Below are 20841 nucleotides of genomic sequence, written 5' to 3'. Positions count from 1 at the left end.
TAGGGAAAAAGGCATTTCAAAATTGACTCGTATCAGAGTAGTGAAAAAATTAAATATCATGACACTATTGGGGGAGGGATAGCTCAGCAGTTTGAGCATTGGCCTGCTAAACCCAGGGTTGAGAGTTCAATCCTTGAGGGGGCCATTTAGGGATCTGGGGTAAAAAATGGGGATTGGTCCTGCTTTGAGCAGGGGGTTGGAATAGATGATGACCTCCTAAGGTCCCTTCCAACCCTGATAGTCTATTGAAGTCAATGGTTGCTTTGCCACTGATTTTCATGGGGACAGATTTCATGACAAGTGTGTGCATTTGGAGAATTTGGTCCTTTCAGGGTTTCCAGAAGGAGTTACATCGCCTTTGTTTTGGGCCCATTCATTCTATTGAGTTTCATTTGGGACTTAGACTTGTTTCCTTGAACTGCAGGCTTGGGAATTACGTAGCCTTTCACCTTCACATTCTAGCTTTTAGCCTGACCTCTACATTTCCTGAACCCTGAAAGCTGTGTTCTGCCAAAGAGCTTCAGTTAGGAGGCCAGATGAATAATGAAAACATAATTTGTTTTTCAAGCTCCCAGGAGACCTTTAGAACAAATAGAAAAGGATGCACTATAATTTCTCTCTCATACGATGGCTTTTCTATTTACCAGCAACATTGGCCTGGAGAGTCACTGATTTAGGGGAATTCTCAGTCAAAAAGCTATACATGCAATTTTTCAGTTTAAAGCAGTTCTCAGGCTTTTGTCAAACAAAATGTTATCTTATTTATCAAAATTTCCTGTGACCTTCTTTCTGCCCTAAACCTCACCACGTATCAGATAAGCAGTTATGTACATTACTTGTGTTCTGAGCTTATTTTATCATTGTTTCTATCTGGAAAGGAGAGCAAGAAAATTTTACCAAAATATTCTATAGGAGCTGCTTTGTTCCATTGTTTTCTTAAAAATTAAAACAGAAAAGTGAGTGTGTTGCTTGAATCTGTGCTGATGGATGTCTTTAGCTTGTTTGCACTCCTTAACTATGGCTATTGGGTCAGGGGTTCCAGATGTCAGTGCAATGTTCCTTAAGTACCAGTAGCAGGAGCTGATGGAAGCCAGCCATGGGGATGAGGAATAGCTCTTTCATGGCTGAGCAATAACTAACTTCATGGGTTTCCCCTTTACTGCATTCTTCCCATGCTCCAGCTAGGGGTGGGGAGGTTGGGTGAGATTATATACGTAATTTAGATTTTAAAATGTGTCCATATCGGTGGACAAATACATGTTGATTAATAAGACACATCAGTTAGGACTCACAATATAAAATCTTCTCCAGCTCACCCCAAAGCAGGGTACCCCCCCCCCCCAAAAAAAGAAAAAAGAGTCTGGATCTCAGTCCTCTCCACCTGCAAAAGTGGAGGGACTGATATCACTCTCTAAGCAGAAGTGAGAAAAGCAATTCATGGGCCTTGAATTGCTTTTCTCACTTCTGCTTAGAAACCAGGATCATCCCCTATAGTCCTGGAATACCCCAAACTCCTTTTTAAAAAAATCACAAGGGATGCAAGTATGTAAGGAATGCAAGACTGGAATTCAAGATCCCACCTAAAAGACAGTATACTCAGTTGATTGGATAATTTACATGTTTGGAAGTTGGATAATTGAAATGCATCTGACTTTTCTTCGCCACAGAAAAATACTTTTGACATCAGTGTCAACTGGACTTAAGTCAGCATGTTGCTTGTGATGGTGCAATTTGCTTGGCTTTATGTTGTCAATTAGAATTCCACTTTCCTGCTAAGTCAATGCAATTAGATTACTACAGAGACTTTATTACAGCCACAGGCAGGACAGCAGATGAGGTATACAATTTTCTCCCTGTGATGCCAGCACTACTAAATAGTTATTGGAACAACTGTCTATAAGAGAGGACAATAAATGCTTCTACCTTAAATATTGTTTTCTAGTAAAAGTTATATCAGAAGGAAAGAGAATAAATAGTAAAAAAGGACATAAGCTAGATGTTGCTTGCTCTTAGCATTAAAACTTACTGGGAACATTTACTGCTGCTCTGTATTTAACATTTAATTATGTTGGTCATTCAGTCAAATTCATGACTTGCTCATAAGAATGAATAATCATATGGTAAGTACAGGTTCATATTTTTTTTCACTGAAGATAGAGATTCAATGCATTGAAAAGTTACTGAACAATATTCTGTACTTCGTTGGTTTATACTCTTAAATGCAGGGACTGAAGTACTCTGAACATGAAGTTTCATCGTAATCGGTTTTTCTAAGTTATACTTTTAATAACCAGAATAATTTCATGTTTTTTTCCTGTACATGCAAAGCTCTTTGAACACAAAGGCTTAGTCATCTCTGTGCTTTGTCTCATACCTCTGTGCTTTCTCAATACATTAACATCTTAAAGAAAGTTTAAGACCAAAAATAGCCAGTGTGTTTCAATTTAATCAATTGAATTTAAAAACTCAGTAGAAGCAGCAAGAAATTCAAGAAATTAAAGCAAAGCAATGGCTTTCAGTTAGAGGGTGTGACTTGCCAGAATTGTTCTTTAATAATCATCCTTCAAACTTATATTGTGCCCTATCAATGTCTCTCTAGGCACAATGCAAAATTAAAATAAAAAATTGGTGTCGGGGGTGGGGGGGGGGGGAGTATCATGCCTCTCAGGATCCACAAGCAAAAGGATAATTTTCCCACTTCAGAGGCAGAAGTGTGGCAGTATCGTCTTTTCTGCTGAACTCCCCTCTTTCAGGAGGCTTCTGGTGAAAGTTGCAGCCAGGGAAGTCCCTGGCATCATGACTAAGTGAACACTGTTGCGAAGAAAATAATTCTAGAATAGGATTTAAGAGGGAAAGTAGAGTGAAAAGTGGCAGACTGCTCAAGGGGAAGAATTTAGAGAAACCCAATTTAGAGTTGGGGGTAGGTAAGATCTGAATGATCGTAAAAGCAGTGGGAACCTATTGGTTTGGGGAAAGGGGACACCAAGCAAGGAGGGAAATGACCTGGAAAAGAAACAAAGTTGGAGAGCCCAGGGGGACTGCAGGAGGAAGGGGCGGGGGTGAGGGGGAGAGAAGAGAACTAAGCAGTGTGGGACAGTGGTAAGGAAAAAGACCATGCTCTGTCTCTCCCCCCCGTTTACAGAATTAATGACTGCCTGAGTTAAAGTCTGAAACCTCAGAACATGGTGGAAGAGAATGTGCAGTTACTCAGTGCACAGGCGAAGGAGAGAAAGGAAATCCAAAGGCTCCTTCCCTCAGGTCAACAGGCACAGAATGGGCAATGGGGGCTGGTGCATGAGCTAAGTAAACTTATGCACGGTGTTTCCCCTGAGCTGGGTGTATGTGTAAAGCTGCCCCACTACTTCCTGGCTTGTTGGCCAAGCTTCTCAGATAAGAACCTCTGGATTTGAACATATGAACTAAAAGACTCACCTTAGTTAACTCAAAGGCAGAAGCAGACTCAAAAACAAGTCCAGCAACACTGGGTTGCACATGCATGAACTTGGAAGAGCATTTGAAAGAAACTGAAGAAACAGGAGAACTGGGCATGAGCAGGAGAGATCAAGATTGAGAGCAAAAACCATGAAAAATAAGAATGAAAATGACGTAGAAGGAACGAACATTTTAAGTGAAAATAGAACAAATGAGGCAGACCAAGATACGTATCTATAAATTATAAAGGGTAAGTTCTAAAAATATTACCATCTTCCACTTGCCCACACCTGTATGTTGATACAGAGTGGAAGACAGGAGAGAAGGGACTTTTCTAGCTTGTCACACTCACCATTTGCATTGTGTTTCATATTAGACCATTAACTCTGGGGGGCAAGGATTGGGACTGCCTGAGTGTTTATGCATAAACTATAGCATCCTGGGATGGACACCAAGATGCCACTTAATGCATTTCTACAGCTTGTCTCAGCTTTCTTACCTCAGAGTAGCTGGCTCCAGGCCTAATACTACACCAAAGTAAGAGACATTGATATAAAAGGTGACAAGACGAATCAGGTGCTCTGTAATACACATGAAGCAATTCCTTCAGCTTATGTAAATACCAGCAGTGGTCGAGTAACCAGAAGATCTTATAGATAAGGGCCATGGTGTAAGCTAGGAGTTGCGTCAGGAAAGAATTTGGCATGTAGTGATTAATGGTAGTAGTGAGAGTAGAAAGATCACTGTTCCTAGCTGCTTTGATTTTTTCAAGGGAAAGAGCTATACACAGATCATTCTGAATTCCTGTACTAAGAATTAGATCAAGTGATGATAATATTACTTCATTATGCAACACACATGCTGCATAATAAAGTGACCCGAAATTACTGCTTCTTGAGTAAAACATGCACTTCTCAGCTAAATTACCAGTGTAATCAGATTTCTAAATGAAGGCCCCAAATGACCGTCCCTTTCAGGGACACATCCCCGATTGCTGTAAACTGGTGTGGCTCCATCAACTTCAATGGAGCTGGGGAAATTTACACCAGTCGATAATCTGATCACCTTTTAAAGAGAACACTTTTCTTTTCTTAGTTATGGTCTCTTGTCAGACAAAGTCAATCTGAACCAATACCCACAAACACTTACTAGTCTGATATCACACCAGAAAGCCTGAGCCTCTCCAGTCACTACAAAGTCAATGTATGCCATACTCTGTTCTGAGATTTTATAGTTACAATACAAAATAAGAATAGATTTCACAGAACCATAATATGGTAACTGTTGAAAAAAACTGAATGTTTCAAAGAGGGAGTCCCTCTATCCTGAGAATATACACTATACACTTTCTCTGTATAATGATAGACAAATTATTTATATATATGTCTACCATTTTACAGAGAAACTCAGATGCAATTGGATTAAAGGAACAATGCAGTACCACCTCTATCTCAGTCTCTAATGTCAATTCACTTCCTGTATCTCCCAGGTACGCTTTCATCAAATTAAAAACCTGTAATTGCCTAATATAGATTGTAAGGGCAGAAGGGACCACTGAGATAATCTAGTCTTATCTCCAACATAATATGCTCTTTTTTAAACTAAACAGATTTAGATTCTGGAGTCTAATATGAGGAGGAAATGATCTAAAAATATTTATGTTCCAATTCAGGGCTTGACTTTGTATGTTCCTATGTACCTCCTGTGATGCCAATAAGTGTTGAAGACAACATCTTGCAAGATGCATTCAGAATTGAGCCTTTACTTTGACAGTCTGTGTCAATGACTACCTTAAATACAGCATGGCAAAGATATTTTTTCTGCACTTGCAGAAGTCGATGATTAAAGTTGGGGAACATTTCAGAACTGTCTAAATTGAAATTTTATAATGCCACTTTTCATAAGGCCGGTTATGTTTTAACAACAACATCGTGCAAATGAAGATCCGAATCCTGGAAGCCACTATGTGTGAGCCAACACCTGCTTTCAACCAGAGCCCCACTGAAGTCAGTGGGGCTTCAGTTGAGTGCTTTGTAGTACAGGAGCTCAAAAGGTCAGAATTTTTTAATCACAGGAAAATCTGTTCACATAACAGGGATACAAAAATGCTGCATCTCAACCTTTATTTTTAATAGCACCTCACAAAATGGGGCCCTGAACTGATCTGAGAGCTATATACCGTAAAAACACCCACACCAAGAAGGTATATATTATAGCAGGAAAAACCACAACATTCTGGTTTGCACTATTGTAGTTGTACTAAAGTTTTAAGTATGTGTAGTATATTTAAAGTAACCTGAAAATACTATTTTCCCCATGCAGGCTATAGTTAGATAAACAATTACATACAGAAAATACAGAATGTGCAATTGTGCATTATGAGGCTATAACTCTATTGAGTGGATTCAGGTGACATCATATACTCAGAGAGAACAGCTTGAGTTGTTTGTGTAACCACTAGGACTCCACAGTGGAATTATAGCTCCATCATTCAAAATTTGCATTTTTTAATTTTACATGATACATGGGTATGATTCTCTAATCTGTTCTTTTCCTCCCTAGAATGAGGCTTCTTCTTTCTCCTTGCTATTGATGAATGCAATTCTTTTCTGTGATCTGTAGATTTTCATAATTACCAGATGTGGCTTCACAGTAATGAAATATTTATTATTATACACAGGCTGTGAAATTTTTAATCCTGTAATCAATGTCTCATTGTGGATTTCATGCCTTTCTTTGTAGCAGTCATGTACATAAAGGTTCAATATCATCTTACAAACTGACTTTAGCGTTGTGATGAACGTCAACTGATATTTATAAAAACTTAAGTTTGAGAATTGCCACCTGAACAGATTTTCACTGTGATCTTGCATGTGTGTTGCCAAGAGAATGGGGAATGGTATCCTCTTGGTTGTGTTATGTAAATCTCATTGTAGTAACAGTCTTTGTGACTGTTTTAACCTGTGTGCAATACTCCTTGAACCTAAAGTGTTTCTATATTTTTATTTCTTTAAACTTTTCATCCTTTTAACCTTTTTGCATATTCTTTCAAAAAGGTATGTAGTGACCCAATAAATGGCTTGGTAAAGGACTTTAAAAAAAGGAGGTGTTGGTTAAAGGAATGGGGGTGGGGAGGAACAGGAGGTGGGGACTCCTATGACTGGTATGGCAGGATGCACACACACCTTTCTTATCACCCACTTTAACCCTCCTACAATGGGGTGGATGGTAAGGTCCCAGCAATGGGTTGGCTGGGGGACCTGGATGGAAAGAGCGGGGAGGGTGGCAGAAACCCCCTGAGAAGTTATTGAATGAACATGGAGTTACCTGCACTGTATGTTTTTATCTGCTAGGTAGTTGCAGATGTCTAACAAGTTGTGGCCTGATCAAAACAATATGTAACGTCTCTCCTGTCCTCCTTTTGGTATAGCCGAACAATCACCATGCATGGGAACCCATTCATGGGGAACTCACTGAATCCCTTAACAATTTAACACCCGTGCAGGTTCTACTCTAACTATTCTTCAGCTAGAGTAGAAGCTTAAATGAGCCTTAGGCTATGCATATTGTGCTCTCCGTGATTTGAAAAAAAGTGGAAGCAGGACAGTTTGATGGAGAGAGGTCTCCTGCAGTCTGTGATAGGGGAGGGAAGCCTCCTCTTTTATACCCAGAAGATATTGGAAGAGGGAGATGCATCCTATCCCTTTTTGCCCCACACAAACAAGAAACTTTTGTGATCAAGCTGGAAGAAAAGCAGCTCCTCTCAGTCTCTAGCCTGGGCCTGAAGCTGTATGGCCACTAGCTACTTGCATTTCAGAATAGTGAGTAACTCATTTTTACACAGCCTAGGGAATTCATAGAACTTCTATTGCTCAACAGAGGTAATTTTTGCCCAGAGTTTTTCCTCCTATCCTCCAAAATAAAATCAAATAAAAAGGCTGAAGGCTTGGTTCCACTGAAGTCAATGGCAGAACTCCCAATAACTTCAGTAGGGACAAGATTTCACCCAAAAGATTTTACTTAGTTGACCATTTCCATCTCTTTTCTAATTTGGCTTATTTTTAAAGTTTGCAGCTACCATCACTGAAACAGACCATTTTTCTGAACAATTACTATGCTAAGAGGACACCAGCTTATTCAACTTCGATGAAAATCTGAGATACAGTAGGTGAGCAAATGACTGAACTGAACTTATCTGATAAGTTTTCAGTGTTCAACACAGAGGAAAATGTCTGTTAACTAGATTTATCTGGACTTTGAATCTTTAAATCATAAGGCTTTCATTATCTCATCTAAAAATTGTAACACTCTACGGGCAAACTACATCATGCAGTATAGAAAACTTGTAAGTTTAATATCCTATATTACTTGCCTGAGATATACCCATTTATGACTCTCTTTTAAAGGAAATAATGGTCCTGAATTGTATATAATCTCCAAATTGCATTCTGGGAAAAGTAACTTAATATGGAAGAACCAATCTTCCATTGTATAATTTATGAGAACCTGGCATTTTACTTAAACTGATAAACATTTTCATATATATTTGTGTACATGGCTTTTAATATCTGTTTCTGTACTTGCTTGTACGACAGTTTATTATTTTCACCCAGTCTTTAATAAAATAAAAACTTAAATTTATTAAGACTTTAGCACTTTATGAAGACTTTAGCACTTAGGAAAGCTCCTGCTGGTACAGAATGCTACAGCAAGTCTCCTCAGCAACACTGGCTACTGTGAACACATCAAACCTGTACTCTGCTCGTTACACTGGCTTCCCATTGAATATCAAATCAAGTTCAAGCTCCGAATCCTCAGCTTCAAGATACTCATAGGCCTGGGCCCAGAGTAGCTAAAAGATCAGCTAAAGCTCTTAGATGAAGACCATGGGTGACAACTCTGCTCATCTGGCACAACGGAGCTCTACAATAAAGGTAAAGCTCATCTGTGCAGGATACAGAGCTTTCTCAAGAGCTGGCCCAAGACGGTGGAATGAACTCCAAAGAACTAAGGACTATCACAAGCCTCAGCACCTTCTGCTCTAAGTGCATGGTTCATTTATTTGATCTTGCCTTCTTTAATCAATACTGTATACAGTTCTATGGGTAAACACACATGCATGTGCTTATGTATTTAAAAAAAATCCAGAACGCTATTGCACATATTTCTTTCCCGGAAGAGAGGATGAAAGAGCAAACATGTGACAGATGTTAGTCACCTTGTTTAATGCATTGCTGGAAGGTTCTCAGACACTTCAGTGATACATGCGGTATAAGAATATATAGAATAGAATGAATTACTTTAAAAACACATCAAAGTTATTCAAACCACAGTGAAAGATCACTTAATTTAACCTCTGTTGCTTTCCTAAACTGAGTATTAGGGTGTCTGAAGTGTGTTGAATTACCTAACAGATTCATCATATCAGTAGTGTGCTAGTAGAGCTTTGTAGATTAATAAAAACAAGACAGCCTCAGTCAAAATTGACATCATATATGAATGCAGGGAAAGGGGTGATAGGAGGCAACAAAAAAGCAATGTGACTCAGCAGTGAAATAGGCATGGCATGGATTTTCTACCTAGATATTTATACCATGACCTATATTTTTATGTATATAGATCTACTGTGCAAATATCTTATGTGATTATATACATTCAAATGGGTAATGTATTCAAGACTGGTATCTTTCCTACTACCGGTTTTCTCCAAATTATAGCCTTGAAAGGCCATGTAATATAGCCGTTGAGAGACAGGTAAGAGAATGCTTAAACATGTGAATACAAATCAAGTCTGGATAATATGCATTCTAGGGAGTTAAATGAATTAAATACCAAATTTATTGAACCACTGATTAAGAAATGGGGAGTATAACTAGGTAAATAATCTTTTTCTTTGAGAATTGTCTGCCAACAAAATCAAGATGTGCTCACAGATAATTTGTGATCAGTAGAAGAGGTAAAATTCAAATAATTCAACATAAATCATTCTCCCAGCTCTGTTTCGAAGTGTAATTTCAATCCCGAGTCAGATAATAGAACCAATATGAAGTGAACAAATGGAAAAATTAGCAATAAGCAGCATAGATATAAGCATGTCATATTGTGCCTTAATTGTATTGCAAAAATGATTCACATTCGATTGGCTATGAACACTATCACATGGATGTAAAGCTGACTGAAGGATAGTAATAAGAAGTATTATACTGATTTGGTGGAAGACTTATCTGGTGGGATGATGAAGTGCTGGGTATGATTTTATTTCAGTTTTTCATTAAAGAGCTGAGAGGAGGAGTAAATTGCACATTAATTCCACAAATACAAATAAGGAAAAAAATATACAAAGGGACCTTAAGGCTACAAATACACAAATATTCTTTAAAAACAAAATATTTAGCTTTGTAAAATACCAGCAAATCCATCTGCAAGAAAATGAAAAAAATAATCAGTTATTCAATGGGAGGAAAACCATTGTAAAGCAGTAACACTGAAAGGGAGGTAGGAGTGCTAGTGGTCAGCAAATGAAACAGGAGTGTGTAAGGGATGTGACAGTGAAAAATAGTCAACAGCATATTGAAAGGCATTGCATCACTGGCAGGATGTAAAATTCCCTGTCTATCTGGTTCTGGGGAGACTTCCCTTGGATTACTGCACATCTGGTACCTCATGACTAGAAAGATGTAGCAAAGTTGGAATTCAGAAAAAAGAAAAAATATGGATGTGGAAAGACTGATCTATGAAGAAAGATTAAAAGAGCAAATAGTCACATTATCCCTTGTACTCAATGTGAGTGAGTGCAAGTAGTCTTCTGCATCTCCACACATGGGTCCCTAGCTCACAGAAGCACAGTACTGCTTACTCTTTTACACCTCTGGGGGAATGCCCCTCCCTCCAAAGGAGTGAGGGTGGGGGTGGAATGAAGCAAGGCCATGACCTCACTCTACAGATTGGTTGGTGGAGATGGCTGAAGCTATAGGATAGTAGATCTTTCACTGTTCCCATGGGACCAAGTACCCGACAAAGCATAATCCTTCCCCCAGACTTTTTGTGATGGTGAGGCTTGCCCATGACTGTGGCTAAATGCCACAATCTTCCTCCTGCCTATCCCAGACCACTGAACCTATTCCCCAACCCAGAAACACTTTCCTGCCACTCCCCCACCCCCCACACACACAAACAACCCCCACCACATATATATTCTCCGGAGCCCTGGACTCTGCACAGAATTGTTCGAGGAAAATGTACTGAAGTGTTGGCATATATGAGCCAGATAATTGCAACAGGTAAATATTATGCATCTGCAACTGTGTTTTGCAGTACATCATTTTCTTAAAGCACAATGTGTCAGAATGTGAATATTGCACTGATCATTTTTAGACCTATAAAACTTAGTGTTGTGTGTGAACTGCAGCTGCAATATCTTCGGTATTCTGTGACTGGATAGGAATTTATTTCCTTTCATTTTAGCTTAATGGTAAAGCCTGAAAGAGTATTATCAATCCTTTTGGAATTTGAGTCTTGAAACACAGCGAGGAAATTTAAAGGATCTAAGGAAACTAAAATGAAATTTATTATCTCCAGCACTGGGTTTATTGCTATAGTTCTAAAATAATACTCCTGACATTTATATGGATTATAAATAATTGTCCGCAATTCTTAGTGATATTCTGACTGCTACAATAATTAAAAATATATGCAGCAAATATGTTAATACAGCATTATATTTGAGGATTTAAACATACAGAAGTCAAGGGGGATTGATTCTGTACCCTTATGCTAGTTTTATGCTGGTGTAACTCAGCTGAGGTAAGCAGTTACATGAGCATAAAATTGTTTTAAGAGTAGTAAAGTCAGAATTGTCACTGTCATTCCCAATTCCCATGGTAACTGTACCTTGATTCTCTTTTATGAAGCAGAATTTTTTTTAGCATATCAGATATTAAATTTGAAACTATCTTTGGTTATCCAGAGCATATAACTGCCAAAATCTGACCCTTTCCTGTCACAAAAGACATTTTAGTGCACCTGCCTTTTGCAACCCTTCACCGGGATGAATTTCACCCAGCAAAAAGAGTCTTCCCTTCCTCACCTCGTTCTGGCCACTTCTGTATTTACTTTCCGCTATCTTAGAGCTTGTCTGTACAAATACTTAGTTCACAGCAAGTTTGTAAATGAATCTTAAACTAACCTGCTGCACACTAAGTCTGTGCAGACCCTACCACTGTACACCAAAAGTTCCCAAGTGCACTTGAATCTACTCCTGTTTCAAAGTGCTCAACAGAAGTTTTAGTGTGCAGCAGCAGGGTTCATATGGACACTTAGACTGCAGCAGGCTACTGCAAGGTAGATTTGCATCCTTGCTTGTGGCAAAGTAAAGTCTTCATTTAGACAAGCACTTAGACTCACTTACACTCAGTCTCCCTTAGCCTTACATCCACTTAGTGAAATGTAATTTGCACATCATTTTAAGTAAGCTTAGCTGGTATAACTGACATACTAAAGAGAAGGATGTAGCAAGAAATGCAGCAAGAGAATATAAAAATATTTAAATTAAAATAGAGATACTGTGTGAGCGAGAAAACATTTTATTGTACTAACTTTTGTTGTGCTTACACAGAGCTCTTTACATCTCATGAAAGCAGGTGTTCATTATCTTAGACTTCCTTAGATTTGTTCCAGATGTGAATGACAAAGATGATCAAAGAGATGGAATGCAAGCCATATGAGCAAAGGCTGAAGAACTGGGCGTGTTTATTTTGGAGAAGGGGAGATTAAGGGGGCGGCGGAGAATGACAGCAGTCTTCAAATACTGCCATAAAAAAGATGGAGAAATTTTTTTTCTCTTCTCAGAGGGCAGGACAAGAAGCAGTGGATTCAAACTACAGCATATCAGATTTAGATTAAATTTTAGGAAAAACTTCCTAACTGTAAAAACAGTGAGATGATGGAAGAAACTGCTTAGGGAAGTTGTGGAAGCTTCTTCCCTGAGATTTTGAAAAAGGCTGGATCGCCATCCGTCTTGGATGGTTTAGCCACAATAGAGCCTCCATCTCAGCAATGTAAATGCTATGCTCTGCCCTCTCCTCATGCTCTGAGTTTGGAAAGAAGTGGTCATTCCTGCTAATAGCAACCAAGCTGCTGTGGATACAATCTCATGAGACCCATGAGAGTTGCACACAGTTTCAAGGGAAGCTGGGTGTGTACAACTGAAGGCAGAATTTGCTGTCTTAAAAGGAAATGCATTGCAAAACTTTATTTCAATTCCTAATGGGGCAGTTTCCATCTCTAGGTCAGCAACTATCATTTTTTGATGAGACTTCTGAGATGAGGACTAGTTCTATGCCAAGATGAAGACGACATTTTCTCATGTAGGAATTTTATTCTCTCAGAACATACGAGTAAGCTTTTTCAATGCCTGTACATTCCTCTCTAAGAAAGATTTTAGACAAGGTTTGTTAGTCAAGGTTTCATGCTTGAGCTTTGTTCATAAAATGGTGAAAACAAATATCTATACAAAGATATTTCATGCCTTAATTCTAAATGATGAATGCTAATAACGCTGTTGGTGGCAGAAGCTTCCTTCCAACTGAAGAGTGAAAGAATTGCTAAGATGCTAAACATAAGTGTGCTGTCTGCTATCTAGACTTGGAATAAGAGGATTCCAGTTTTCTGTTTTATTATGCTGATTATCTTAATCAAACACAGCAAATAATGTACGTCTCCTGATTCAAAATAACCCTTTTCCAAAATGGTCATTATGTCCATACCAAGGCAACATGAAGATATTGTACTTGTTATATGCATGCAGATTCAGCTGAAGCTATATACAGTGCACCACTCTTGAGTGCTACACAAATTGGCAGCGAATTTCAATTCGCTATTCAAGCTGTGAGCTCCAGCAAAATATACTGGGTAATGCAATAATGTGACTGATCAAATGGTCAGAAAGCACTATCGATCTCAACCTGTAGAATCCCCACCAATAAAGAGAAGGGGTGGGGGAGCAGCTTCCAGAACACAAAAACCATAATGTACGCGACTGCACAGTTCTACCGATAGTGCAACACCCGCACCAATCACATTCTACCATATATTTTCCTCCAACAAAAAATGCACTACATTTCATTTATATTTCGTTTTTTATATATACACACACACACACACACACACACACACGTGTGGCTATAAAATCCCAATAATGATATTGGAGAGAAACAAAGGTCGTTTATTTCTGGGGAGAGGGAATCTGTTCCAGCTACAAACAAAAGAAAAAGCTGTTTGCGTTACAAAAGACAGAGCCATGCCTTCCGAATCTTTCCACTGGCTGATGGAAAGGTGTTGTGAACTGAAAAGGAATAACTAAGTACTGCACTGCTGCCTTTGCTTACAGGCAGTAAAAATGGTGCAGGCATTCATGCTGCTCTAGAATTTGCTTTTGGAGCACTGCATTGTTGGAGATTATTACAGTGTACAAGATTCCAGAAATATTTCTGAAATCTTCTCAAGCCCAGGTTACAGTGCAACAAGAACTGACAAATAAATACCAGTTCTATATTCTCATCTGAAGCACCACAGTATGAGGAAACAGTTTCTAAGGACATTCAAATCTGGTCTGTGCTGCAAATGTTTCTGTTTCACAGTATTAGTTAGTGCAACCACAGCAGTTTTTAAATCAGTGTGAAAGTTATGATTTCTGAAAAGGCATATCCAACATGAAAGTTTCCAAAGCAGGACTGTCTCATCTGTGGCCTGCTACATCCTCAGTATGTTTCCAATTCATAGTAGAATCTCCCAACACAGTGATTGTACAAATAATATCACAGTCTTAGCTGCCTGCATTGTTCGTTAGCCTAGATATTTATTCAGTGCTCATGTCCAATGGCTTGCTGCTAGGGTTGCCAGTTTTGGTTGGATGTATTCCTGGAGATTTAGCCACATGACAATCTAATTAAAAATTAATCTTTAATTCCTGGAGAGTCCAGGCCAATCCTAGAGGGTTGGCAACGCTGCTTGCTGCTGATTTCAAATACTGAAGTACATGTCCAGTAACTACATCCTTGTTGAATTACTATAATTGTTGCATAAGTTCCATAGCTAATTTTATTCAAAATAATTATCAGTGTCAAACACTCACATTTTGCACAAAATTGATCAGAAAATAAAAGCTACTAATATCTTGTATTTACTATAGGACTGTCTCTCCATACGGTCCCCAAAGCAATTACTAAACTATTTAGGAGATTCTCTCAGACACCCTTGTAGTAAGTAATAGCTAGATTCTCAGAAGTGCTCTCTTATTCTGGGTGCCAAATTTTTGATGCATTTAGCCTGATTTTCAGAAGCTACTGGGACACCCACAGCTGCCAGAGACTTCAATTAGAATTTTAGGTGCCCAGCACTTTAGAAAACCAGGTCCAAGGGCTCTATCTGAACTGGGATGGAGGGGAGGGGAGGGGGAGAGAAGAGGCGGTCTACATGTAGCAGTTGCAGCTCCCTGATGCAGAGCAACCTGGAAGCAGCAGAAGTTAGGGCTGCACCAGCCCTAATACACACCAAGTCTGCCCTCCATCCCTCACCTTCCCTTGGTTTAGAAGTTGGTGGCTGTCCCAGGAGTCCCCAGGGAGAATTGCAAAAGTGGGTTGCCTGTTCATTTTCAGGAGCAGTTTTAGGAGTTACAGCTGAGGAGCTAAGGGAAAGGAGGGGCAGAATCTACTGACTGGAGGAGGGGGAAGAGCCCCAAATTAATTAGCTGGCTGACTGATCTTATTTGGTAGAAATATTTTTTTTAGAAACAGTCTGGGAGTAAGAATCTAATTGCCAGCCCAAGCCCCACTATTTGGCCACTAGCTGCCAGTGTCTACAAGAACGTGATCCTCCATGATGTTGTCTCTCAGCTTCCACATTGCAGGATCAGGCCTTTATAAAAGTAGCATGTTTACCAAATTTAATAATTATTTACAGAAAAAAAATAAATTATTGAAATAAGCACAAAAATATAAACCTATTTTTGTCATAATAGAATGTCACTTGTGTTCATCTGAGTTTATTTTATCCTCCAGTGAGAAAATAAAGGGGAGTGAAGAAAAATGTTGCTGAGCTAAATTGGATTTAGGATATTTTAAAATAAAACTGAATTATTAATTAAAAGTTGTATGCTGTGGGGCACAAAATAGGTTCCGTTGTTCTTTGACTCTTTCTAATGTGTGTGGTACGTGGGCATTACCAAGATTACAAGTTTATGAAAAAAAAATCTAAACAGCATTGTGCTGCATTTAGCTTAAAAGTGTCTCTGCATTAATTTAAAAGTTATTCTGGATCAAGGAATGCAGAAGCATGAAGCACTAGACACAAATTTTAATAATGAGGGATGATTTAAAAAAAAATGGTCTCTATTTCCAGACCATCGTATTCTACACCAGTTCTTGTACCACTTTTTTCACCTGGTATCCAAGTTCTTCACATACTATAACAGTGCAAGACAAAGGAAAAATACCCTGATTCTGCAACTGACTGTGCCCCTGGGTAGCTCCACTGAAGTCAGTCCTGCTCCCGTCATGAAAATTTGATTGTAGAATGGGGTCATACATTTCAAAAGCATTTTTCCTTCTGGTACATATGGACACTTCACTTCTCAGATCAGAGATATTTTATATACACTAAATCAGGGATGCAACTTCACTACATTTATCTGATAATAAAAGAGATACTCTCTTTTAATCAGAAATGCCCTGACTGCTTTGAAACACGAGATTTTTCTTTTAAATACCAGTTTGTGTTTGACAGGGACAGTTACACAACTGAATAAACACTTAGGTGAATAGAACATATATGCAATTACACAGTAAGTTACATAAACAGAAAGAACACAAGGAACTTAACCGTAATAGAAAGTCAATAAATCAGAAAGAAAAGTGGGCAAACAAGATGGATAAGAGTCTATTTTTAGAGTGATATTGCATTATAACTGAGTAGGCATTTTAAATGCTAATACGGTCTTATTTCCCTGGAAGGTCAGAATCACTGAATGTTGGTATTATAATTTAGGAGTGATTTTGCATGCGTCTTAATTTTTGTTCTTTTATATGTCAAGAGTAATACATTGTCTAAGATCCATCTTTTTTTTAAAAAAAAACATTCTTGAGTTTGTAGGATTTGTGCAGTGATTTATTCCATAGCTCATATTTAATATTTTGTCCAGCCATATCTTAATTGTAGGATTCTCTTTTGTGAGCCATGAGATGGCTGTATGCTTTCTAAGAGCTACTGTTAAATTTGAGTGTTTTTCTGTATTGCTTTGAAGGGGGATTCCAGAATAGAGTAGGTTTATGTGTGTGTTCCTCCTCCCACCCCTCAACTGTATGCTATAGGTATTTTTGCAAGCTATTGTATATTTGGCATCTGAGGACAATCTCATAAAATGTGTGTGGTCATGCACTCCAAAAATACTGGAATGTCTGGATTCATTTTTAAGTGATAACCAGTATGTAGGAGAAAGTGGGTGATTATTTTCCACTGGAATTCTCCCCAGAAGAGTGTGCCATATGGAGATGTCAGGGACTTTGGAATTCCAATTTTCATTTCTATTTTATATGTAGCAACTACACTGTTTGTGTATCATTTAGAGTTCCATAAATTCTGGACATTAGTTCTTGCTGTTTGCATTAGCCTTTTCTATTCATTTTCAGATTTGGACAGGAGCGGTGGTACATTTCCCTAACCAGATCACTGCCTGAATTATTATGTTACATTGTATTTGACAACCAAATGACTTGTGGTCATTCGTTATGATGAACTGTTTTAATGTATGCCCCCCTTTCATGCTGCCAATATTTCAGACATATGTAACACAGTGTATGCAGTTAGACACTACCAGGTGTTCTTGAAAGCAGAAAATTAAAACTGATTATTTTTGCTACCTCCTCTTTTATCCAAATTGGAGATCTGAACACATTGCTAAAAATACAAATGACTGTCAGTTTATTATTATTAATGTTCTCTCAGATGTCCATAAAGGAAACCATTTAGGCCAAATCCTGCCCTGTGTTATGAAAACCTTGCTCCCAATGCATTATGTAGGTGCCCCTCTATGTGCACCCAACCACTGCAGCGGAGAGAAAGATTACAGTTCTTGAATACAGTGGTGAAAGCAAAAAATAAAATAAAAATGAAAAATTGGACCACTACCATGGACAAGCAATTGCCCCCAATTAACCAGGTATTTCTTTTGTAAAACAAAATCAGTGAATTTTTAAAAAAATAGAGACTAAATTTAATGCAATATTCCACTGAATAAAACATCAAGAGGAAGTCTGGGATTCAATGCATTGTGTGTACGTCTTTTTAAATCTTCTTTTAAAAACTTCTGTATTAAAAGGCCAGAGTTTAAAATTTCACCATTGTTCACCAACACTTCCATAAAAATCACTATAGATCCTTCGCACTTCACATCAACTCTCTAAAGCTGTCCTAAATAAGTAGAAATAATTGCCATCCACTAGACTAAATGGATATGTGACTGAATAAAGTTAAGAGCGAAATATATTAAAATTTGAGCCCTGTCTCTGTAAGTTAATGGCAGGCAGGGAGCTAAACTCCAACTGAGACCTTCAGCAAGGATCAACTACCAAGCATGTTCAACAACCCATTTAAACATGCACTATGAGCAAAATTCACCCCATGCCACAGTTCACCATTGGAGACCCATTTAAACCATATTTTGAAGCCCTAACTTGTGCTGTCCCTGTCTCGGGTAAATTTCATCCTACATGAATTACTCGTCATTTAACATATTTGATGTAATTATAATGAAAGAATTCCCAGTAACAGATGTCACTATAGTTTAGCCATTTTAAATTCATGTTCACATAGCTGATAGCCTCTTCAGATTTTGATTTTATCTTAACCGAAGTTACGAAGGGACACGACATGCCGCTAGGAAGCCAGCTAACGACACTCATACACCGCCCTGTCCTCCTAAACACTACTATTTAGTGGAAAACAGATACAAATGAATCCACTGAATGCATGCGATGAAGTGACCTGTAGCTCACGAAAGCTTATGCTCAAATAAATTGGTTAGTCTCTAAGGTGCCACAAGTACTCCTTTTCTTTTCGCGAATACAGACGAACACGGCTGTTACTCTGAAACCAGATACAAATGAGTAAAACTATCTAGGTTTTTGCAGTGCAGTCATCTCAGCACCACCTTGGTAAGCTGTGGCTGATGAAGATCCAACAAACACAGATCAAACGTGAATTAGCATTCACTGGCCACGAGACCAGGGTTTGTGGCCCTACACTATTTGATGTTTTTATCAATGACCTAAAAAATAAAAAAAAACTTTACCAATAAAGTTTGTGGATGGTACAAAGGTTAAGGAGGTAGGTAAATAATGAAGAGCACCAGTCACACATAGAGAGAGATCTGGATAGCTTAGTAAGCCACATTCAAGCAAACAGTACACACTTTGATACAGCCAAACGTAGTTATGTAAAACTAAGAACAAGATCTGTAGGCCATACTTGCAAGATACAGGCCTATTTTGGCAAGTAGTGACTCTGAAAAAGACTTGGAGTTTACTATGGATAATCAGCTGAACATGAGCTCCCAGTGAGAGTCTGTGGCTAGAAGGACCAATGCAATTCCTAGATATATAAATGGTGGAATAGCAAGTAAAAATAGAGAGGTTCTCTGTTTTTGGTACTGGTGTGACTGCTGCTGCAATACTCTGTCCAATTTGGGTATCCACACTTCAAGAAGGATGTTAATAAATTGGAGAGGGTTCAGAGAAGGAAGAACCATAGGAATGTTTAAAGAATTGGAAAATATGCCTTATAATGTGACATTCAGGGAAGCCAAACTATAAAAGAGAGGATTAAAAGGTGACATGATATTTGACCTTAAAGCAAGGTGGGGTAAGCAGTTCCACACTACCTTAGGGAACAACTTGATTTATTTCTCTCTGTTTCTGGGTTTGTTCATATCATTTTTTTCAATTCTAAAGAAATAGAATGTTATATTGCAACCTTCCAGTGAGAGAATCCATGTTTTTATCTAACTTCCCTGGGTGCCTGCTGCAAAGATAAGAGTTTCAAAGTCACCCTCCCCACTTTCCTGAAGGTTTTCCTTTGATTAACGTGTTAACACAAATTAAACTAAAGTCCTACCCAAACGTTCTCCCCCATTTTGGCTGTTCTAATCTTTGAACTGCTCAGCCCAAACCCTAGCTTCTTCTAAAGAGAGGCCATTCCACCACCCTTATATCTAGGGCAAGTTAAATAAGCTGACCTTCCACAGTGAGTCAACTAGAGCTCATATAACATCTGACTGCAGGGAATCCATAAAAGTAGATCCCGAAAAGAACCCAAACTCCCCTTTATAAGTATCCATACCAATTTTCCTATATATACACACGTGGTGGTAATATGAATTACAAAGCCATGTAATAAATTGCATTTACCACGCACTTTTGACCACCTCACCTGTACCAACTATTTCACCTCCACCAGTACTTAGTATACTATTCAAAAATTTTGAGCAGTTTGAAATTGCCAGCATTTTTGGAAACAACCTGCCACAGAAATATTTCCTTCTTCCTCTGCCAACAAATGTTGAGTGCAAGTCTTTGTTTCTTTACTATATTGAATAAAAGCATTAAGCTCTCTACAAAGCTTAGGGCAATTACTGTGTATATGTAAGCAAACCTATCAGAAGAACTTTAAGTGGCCATTACTAAGAGATTAACTTACTATGCTCTCTTAAATCATATATATGGGTTTTCTTTGTTAGATAGCATTAGAATGATCCATGATGATTTGGATTTAATATCATTGGACAGGGAATATGTTAAGGCACATATTCAGCTTTTAAATTGTTTTATTGTTAAAGAGACAACAACTGGATTTCTGTTATTGGAGAAAATGTCCAGGTTTCATTAGTTAGACCTATCTTCAGTATTATGGAGACTCAAATGTGCTAATCAATATCCATTGTATCTGGCAACTAACTACAGTTCTGAGTCAAGAAAGCATCCCTCTTCAGAGCAGTATTTAACTATGTACTCAGCTTTAAGATCTATGGGTATTAAGCATTTAAAAATCACCTGGACTAAAGAGCCCTCCTGAATCAGGTCCTACACTATAACAAGTCCATAACATACAAAGAATTCAAGTAATTACATTCCATAATACTTGGAAGAATATAAATAGGCTATTGTAGGAACATTTAGCAAGTATAGATGATAAAAAGAAACTTTAAAAAATCAGATGATTAATTATAGGAGTGGGATGGGTTTTAGAAGCAACCTTTAATTTCATGTGAAGGCTATTTGTCCTAAAATAAGGGGACATATCAGGATTTAAAGGCAAAAGTCAGCAGTCATAAATGAGCAACAAAAGAAACATAAGGAAGAC

At 38.2% G+C, this 20841-nt stretch overlaps 1 protein-coding gene across 1 annotated transcript in view; it reads right to left on the bottom strand.

Moving 5' to 3' along the window:
* The window catches only part of SGCZ (sarcoglycan zeta), an 848489-nt gene that overhangs the window by 397688 nt on the left and 429960 nt on the right, over positions 1–20841 (bottom strand). The gene's annotated exons all lie outside the window — the stretch shown is intronic.

Source organism: Lepidochelys olivacea (genome assembly GCF_965140295.1).
Source record: "Lepidochelys olivacea isolate rLepOli2 genome assembly, chromosome: 4".
NCBI lineage: Eukaryota > Metazoa > Chordata > Testudines > Cheloniidae > Lepidochelys > Lepidochelys olivacea.
The sequence above is the reverse complement of the archived record's forward strand: the minus strand, read 5'-3'. Positions and strand labels throughout refer to the sequence as shown.